The sequence below is a fragment of the Neofelis nebulosa genome, chromosome 5 (assembly GCF_028018385.1).
Source record: "Neofelis nebulosa isolate mNeoNeb1 chromosome 5, mNeoNeb1.pri, whole genome shotgun sequence".
Classification (NCBI taxonomy): Eukaryota; Metazoa; Chordata; class Mammalia; order Carnivora; family Felidae; genus Neofelis; species Neofelis nebulosa.
Window position 1 is genome coordinate 108434062 of NC_080786.1, and position 6262 is coordinate 108440323.

At 34.3% G+C, this 6262-nt stretch overlaps 1 pseudogene; it reads left to right on the forward strand.

Moving 5' to 3' along the window:
- Positions 1-1221: 1221 nt before the first annotated feature.
- LOC131513354 (U2 spliceosomal RNA) lies at positions 1222-1288 on the forward strand (annotated as a pseudogene).
- The last annotated feature ends 4974 nt before the right edge of the window (positions 1289-6262 follow it).

The window sequence follows — 6262 nt, forward strand, 5'->3', positions numbered from 1 at the left end:
TAAGTAAGATTTGTGGGGTTGTGACTTAGTTTTTTGTTTGTTCCTGTAGTGTCCTTGTACCTTACCACAGAGTGATATTGAAGACATAATCCAAGACCTATATTCATCCCAAGACCTAAAGCTCCTTAAAGAAAGCTTTACTGGAAGTGAGTCATTAAGAAGAACACAAGTCTAAAAATGGCCTTATTTGAAGGCTGCTACCCAGGGTCACCTGGATTTGATTTTAAAAATTCCTAATTACTGGGTGCCTGGATAGCTCAGTTGTTTGAGTGGTCAACACTCGATTTCAGGTCAGTCATGATCCCAATGTGGTGGGATCGAGCCCCCCATTGGGCTCTGTGCAGTGTGTGGAACTTGCTTCAGATTTCTCTCTCTCTCTTAAGATTCTCCCTGTGTCCATCTCCCTCACACGCAGTATCCCTCTCTCTCTCTGTAAAAAAAAATTAATTCCTAAGTAGCATACAAAAACCCTGTGAGTTGAGAGGCATAAAAATGAACCACCTCAAACTTTTGTCCAGGTTATCTGTTTCCTTTCAACAGCAAACCAAATCTGAATCAGAAGAGTTACAATATAAAGTACTTGTTTTTCCACCTTCAGGTAATGGCTCAGTGACCTATGTTCATCTGTCATCAATTATTGAACAAACACACAAACAAAAACAGTTGAAACTAAAAGAAATTGAAATGCCCCAAATCAAATCTGAATACATATGTAGCTGTGAGTAGACACACACATTAAAAGAGAAACATTTAAAATTACAGATGATTTGTGAATTTCAGGCTCAAGAGATACAAGTTAAATATACATATAAGTCAAATGTATATATTTTAGTCAAATTTTTTCAACAATCTAAAATGAATTACTGAAAAAGAAGCTCGCTTTATAAATAATTTATTTTTTTAACGTTTATTTATTTTTGAGACAGAGACAGAGCATAAACGGGGGAGGGTCAGAGAGAGAGGGAGACACAGAATCCCAAACAGGCTCCAGGCTCTGAGCTGTCAGTACAGAGCCTGACGTGGGGCTTGAACTCATGGACCACGAGATCATGACCTGAGCTGAAGTCAGACGCTTAACCGACTGAGCCACCCAGGCACCCCTCTTTTTATAAATAATTTAAACAGAACAAGCAACAAGAGGTTAAAATTACAAGAAGATAGAAAAAATGCACATTGCCCTCGTAGTTATGAACAACAACAAAATAGTAATAAAATCATTCAATCGCTTCTCGGCCTTTTGGCTAAGATCAAGTGTAGTATAAAATCATTACATAAATTTGAAAGTGTTGGTATTAGGATACAGACTATAAAATCAGTTATTAGTATTAAGATATTTGGAGAAATAAGTTGAATACAGAAAGATAAGAGAATAAAAGTCATTACAGAGAATATAAATGAAGTAGAGAGAAGAGGAAATAATAGCTAAAACTTGCATATTTTCTTCCTTGTTCTAAACACCTTATATATTAACTTATTTAATCATCATGAAAAGCCTCTGAGGAAAATTATGTTATTATTTTCGTATTACAGTGGATAAACTCAGTGGATTAACTGAGGCTCAGAGAGATTAAATTATTCTGTGGTCACACAGCAACTAAATTATGGAGGTGCCACTGAAACCTAATCAGGCTTTCATTAGAATGCACATTCTTAACCCTAGGGCCAGATACATCTCATGAGGCAGCATAGAGATGGCCAAAGAAATTCAATACACACATAATAGGTGATCCTGAAATGGAAAATAAAGAGAAAAAACAACTGAAAGACATTGAATGAAGTTATCAAATTAATAATTTGAGGGAATTATACTGATCTATATCTTAATAACGTTACTGAACTAAGTTCAACTAAAAAGCACCCAGACAAGGTCCCTGGGTGGCTCAGTTAGCTAAGTGTCAGACTCTTGATTTCAGCTCAGTCATATCTCACGGTTTGTGAGTTTGAACTCTGCGTAGGGCTCTGCGCTGAGGAGCCTGATTGAGATTCTCTCTCCCTCTCTTTCTGCCCCTGCCCCCCATCTCTCTCTCTCTCTCTCTCTCTCTCTCTCTCTCTCTCTCTCTCTCTCTTCTGTCTCAAAATAAATAAATAAACTTTAAAAAAGTACCCAGAAAAAAAGTGAAAGGCAACCACCAGGAAGTAAAATATCATTCTGAACTTAGCCTTTTCTATACTAATACTCATTTCCAGAAGTCTTTGTAGAGAAAATACAGAATTGAGTAGGGGAAGGGAAGAAGGGGAGTTGGCTTGAGTGTTTATGGATTATTATGAAGACATTTCAATTATACAGGAGCTTGTTCTCTGGGGAAAGGGGAGGTAAAACAATATTACCAAATGACAAAATTCAACTAAACAGGCACAAAATCATTATAAGTAACTGTAACTATTAATTAAAAATTTAGAACAAAGAAAATGGAAAGCCAATGGAGAGTAAAAAATAAATATTTAAAAATGTTTGGTAATATTTCTCGGACTTCATATTGTAAGATACTAAGTTTTTTTTATCCTATAAATATACAGTCTACAAAAATAGCAATATAATAGAACATTTTGATGCGCTGATACATAAAACAGGATGCTAATTTTGTGTATGGGGGCAGATAGATAGGTATATTAAATTACTGGAGTGTAAAACAAAATGTTATTTTAATCATTCCTGAAAAACGGAATTTAAAGATGGAAGATCCTCTAGTAAACATTTCTTTACTCTTTATAGTTTTTATATAAACAGCATGTGCTATTTGATAAATTAATAAAAAGGTATGGAATGCCTCTGGAGTCAAGATTATTTAGGTTCAAATCTTGTGGACCTTAGATAATTTACTCATAAGTCACAGATTCCTCTATCACTATGAAAAATAGTGATAATGAAAGTACATATCTCAAAGTATAACGCAACACAGAGACATGATTGATTATTAAATTAGATAATGTACATAAATAATTTGGCATGGTGACTGGCACATAATGATCATACAATTATAGTTAGTAGTTATTATGATGATGTCTATTTTTTTCATTTTACATCGATTGTATTTTATAAATTTATGATAAATATAAAGGCAAGCGAAAATTCTAAGTCCATAATTGCATTAATCTGCCTTTTTTAAGATTGAATTTCAGAGATAGAATCTGAAGTTGACCTCTTACATGGTGTGTACCATGATCTGTTTGAAATTATACATTATGACTCAGGAGAAAAGGTGGAAGTTGTTTCATGTGAGACCTTGAACAAAAACAATGTACAGGCTGATCTAACACCTTCTATTCAATCCTAGCTTACACTCAATCTGCAGTGGACAGTAAGAAGTTCAATATTAGCATAGTTCTATTCTGGCCCAGATCATTGGCATCCGTATCCAACATTTTATATCCTAATTTGGTCCGTTTGGCGAATTCACCTGTGGTTATCCCACTATTTTCAATAGACTTGAATTCTAAACATTACTCAACTGATTTCTTAAACTCTTTATCCTCTCACTGTGTATTTTGGAAAATACTTAATACCTTTCCCTTTCCTTAGGTGTTTATATTTGCTTACCAAAGAAGTGATTTTTGTGATAGTTATTTAACTAACACTCTAAAGGAATCTTTATGGAGTCTCCTAGTAGTACTTTAAATTAAATGAAACATATTTTGACAGAAAATATAACATTTAAACCCTTAAGCTTAGATTTAATTCACAAATTTAATTTTCTTCCAAAGCTGAAGTAGAGATTAGTACCTTGGAATTCATTGTGCCTAATGTACCTCTGTTCTTTTTAATTATTGCTGTTTAGTCCTAAAAATCTTGCACTATTTATTATTTGGTATAAATGCAAGACTTTGCAAGGACATTGCTTCTCAGTATCACTTTACTCATTTTTAATTCCTTCATTATGATTGGAAATACTATAACACAGTTAATCATGTTGTTTACTTCTTCACCTTAATAAGTGACATGAACCTTTGAAATCCTATGTTTTAAAATGAGAAAAGATATTTTACTCTTCTTTTTGCACACAGTTTAGAACATCTTTTAGCAATATTCATTTATATAATCTCAAACCTGAGCTATGATTTGAGGGATATGGCATCTGTACAACTCTTACAATAATTGGTAAGAGAATACAAATTCCTTATCAGAAACATGGAGTTCCTGTGCTGTAGAAACCTCTACTTCTATATGAGTCAATATCTGCTCACTTTGGGCATGATATTTATTTGAATGAATAATCCAGAAGATTTAGAAGTGTCCTCACCTTCCATGTGAGGCCTTTTTATAGTTTGATGGGAAAAAATAGTCATTAAATATTTTTTCATATTCATAAACTATATATTCAAGGTTGTGTTTAAATATATTGAAGAATTTGCAAGCACAATAAAAAAAAAAACTTTAAAAAATAGGTCCCCTTGAAGCGAATTTGTTGTAACTACTGAAATATTTTAGGCTGGTGTCTAGACTAGGTGATAACTTTCTCACTTTTCAGCGTTGTTCTTCTAAAGAAACCAAGTCCTGAAGAAGTTATTTACTTATGATGTGGCATCAAAGTCACCTAAAAGACTTAATGCAACTGAAAATTAAGATAATTCAATCTTTATGCATCATCTTGTATATTGTGATGGTGAATCTTTTTTTTTTTTTCCTCATTCTTTCCTTAACTACTGGAATCATCTATATATCAGCTTTTACCTACAGAACTCTCTCCATAAGATTTAAGCCAGGGACACTTGGGTGGCTTAGTTGGTTAAACATCCCCTGATTTCTGCTCAGATTCTGATCTCAGGGTGGTAAGTTTAAGCCCTACATGGGGCTCAGTGCTGACAACATGGAGCCTGCTTGGGATTCTCTCTCTCCCTGTCTCTTTCTGCCCTTTCCCCACTCGTTCTCTCTCTCTCCCTCTCAAAATAAATAAATAAACTTAAAAAAGAGTCAAGCTAATTCTAAGTTGTAATGTTCCTCTGTCACGCGAAACTTGTTAAATATGTCACCTTTTGTGACACGTAATGACCCATATTTATAATGTAACTTAAATCTCCTGTATCTCTGCTTCTGATTTACCCATATATAAATGTTTTTATTAAAGTAATGTGCATTTACTGGAATGTATGCCGGTATTCTGAATATGGATACAATCATGGAATAGGAGACAATCGCATAACTATGGACAATACTATTTTGTTGGGGGTTGTGGATTTTCATGTATTTGAAAAATCAAATACATGAAAAATGGTTGAATGAAAAATGAAAAATGGTTGTATGTAGCAACTCAGAAAAGGGGTAATGGTGACTGAAATTAACAGCTTCACCTAAATGGAACTATTTTAACATCATCAGGCAGGTGCAAGAGCTGTCTGAGACTGCCTCCTATTCTAACTCCCTGCTTGTTTTAGTTCTTGTCTGTCCTTCATACTTACAGATTCATTATGCTAACCTTAACCCTTTCTTAATTCTCTAAGCTACAGTCTTTTTTTTTTTTTTTTTTTTTTTTTTTTTAATTTATTTTTGGGACAGAGAGAGACAGAGCATGAACGGGGGAGGGGCAGAGAGAGAGGGAGACACAGAATCGGAAACAGGCTCCAGGCTCCGAGCCATCGGCCCAGAGCCTGACGCGGGGCTCGAACTCACGGACCGCGAGATCGTGACCTGGCTGAAGTCGGACGCTTAACCGACTGCGCCACCCAGGCGCCCCTAAGCTACAGTCTTTAACCTTTCTTAATTTGGATTACCTAAAATGGATTCATGCTATTGGAAAGGGATATTTTTGTCTGAAATAGAGCTTTCAGATATGCATTTCTTGGCAAAGTAGTGTTAAGTGAATCTAAAGGTCTTGCTAAATATTAGTCATAATTCCACAGACATGCCAACAAGTCCAGAGTTTCCAAAGTCTAAAATTTGGTGGCTAATTCAGTTGGAATCTAATTTGGTACTGATAACAAGAGTCTTGTGTTTGTCTCACAGAATCCAGTAGTCCTTCAGCAAAATCTTGTGTATCTTCCTATCAATCAAAACCTAATAGGGTGCAAAATCTTAACTGTTTTTTTTTTGTTGTTGAACTTAGGTTTTATCATTCTTTCAATTTTTCTGTAAATTCAAATAAACCTCAAATATTAGGTAATAAAAATTTTTACAGAAAGTACATGAGACACTTATCAAAACAAATTCAAATATAACACAATTTAATTACATCCCATATATTAAATATTTTCTATGTGTATGATATTAAAATGAGAGCTATTGAGAATGATACATAGTCTATTCTGTTAGAGAGATTATATCTAGTAG